The sequence below is a fragment of the Octopus bimaculoides genome, chromosome 1 (genome assembly GCF_001194135.2).
Source record: "Octopus bimaculoides isolate UCB-OBI-ISO-001 chromosome 1, ASM119413v2, whole genome shotgun sequence".
Taxonomy (NCBI): domain Eukaryota; kingdom Metazoa; phylum Mollusca; class Cephalopoda; order Octopoda; family Octopodidae; genus Octopus; species Octopus bimaculoides.
In genome coordinates, this window is record NC_068981.1 from 184,860,058 (window position 1) to 184,861,642 (window position 1,585).

Below are 1,585 nucleotides of genomic sequence, written 5' to 3' on the forward strand. Positions count from 1 at the left end.
AGAGAGAGAGAGAGAGAGAGAGAGAGAGAGAGAGAGAGAGAGAGAGAGAGAGAGAGAGTACTTTGCTCTCATGTGTTTATTCCCTCCCTGTATATGTGAGTTTGAGTGTTGTGTGTGTGCGTGTGTGTATGTATGTTGTGTTGTGTGTGTAGCAAAATGGTAAAAGGTTTACGGTGAATTTGCGGTGGGTGTGGATTTACCAGCGTTTCAGACAAAATAGTGTTTCAAGGTAAGTTGACAGGAGAGATAATAATGAAACAGCAGTTTTACATGATCTACGTTAGAGAACTTGGAACTTAACTGTCTTTCTGGAGAAGGACTTTGTCCGAAATGCTGGGTTTCCCTCTCCCAACGGCAAATTCACTGTACTCTCTTTAGTGATTTTACGAAATAAAACAAGTCTGGTCGTCGTAGACTAACGTCACTTGCTTTTGGGACCTACCTGATTACACAGACACACAGATACACAGACACACAGACACACACACACACACACACACACACACACACACACACACACACACACACACACACACACACACACAGAGTACACGCATGATTGCGTTGTTATAATTTCATATTCTTAATACAAAATAAGTACTTAGCATCAAAATCTACGTGTTGGGTCTGGCCTTATGTCAAATTTTAAAACCAGTATAAGTATTGAATCAAGTGGTTTTGACTAAAACCCTTCAAGACGCTGCTCTAGCATGGCCGCAGTCTAATTAATGAAATAAGTAAAGGAAAAGAAATAACTAGAGGATAAAAGACTACATTTCATATAAATTCATGCTTTGTTCAAATGCGTGGTAACTTGGACAAGTACCTTTTGCTATAGCACTGAGAGAATTTAGTAGACGAAACTGAAAGAAGCTCATCGTGAATGCTTCGTATATTTATATACATATATGTGTGTGTGTCTTAGTGTTTTTGTATGTTCTCTCATGATAATTGGTGTTGTGCTTGCGTAGATTCCCCTCATGAAAACCAGTGTCGTAACGATCCCGTAACTACTTGGCTGTTTGGCAAAAAAGACCGATAAAATAAGTAACAAACTTAAAATTATAGGGATCGATTTTTTCGACGAAAATCTCCAAGGTGGTGCATCAGCCTGACCACAATCCAGTGAATGAAATAATAAAAGCTAAAAGATACATAAAGTATATGCTTTTGTTCAATATCCGTTAAATTTGATATAACGTTTTCTCCTGTCATTTAGAGTAATTCTTCAAATTTCTGTTTCGAGTTTTGCTCTACATTCTTCATGAATCATTTTATTTTCTTTCAGTTTTTCGCAATTTTTCATATTCTTTTTTTTTTTACCTCGAACTCTACCTCTGTTTCTATTTTTTTCTTTTCGAATTAATTTCCGGCAACTCTTTCTTTCTGTAATTCACGGTGGACATCGACGTTTCTTGAAAAATTTTCGTCTACTTTTTTCGGTTCGAAACCATTTACTTTTTATGTGATTCAGAGCTTCACCGGTTTGATTTGCAATTACTGTTATTCTCGTTTACTACCATCACTCATGTTCTTCGTTGTACACACACACACACACACACACACACACACACACACACACACA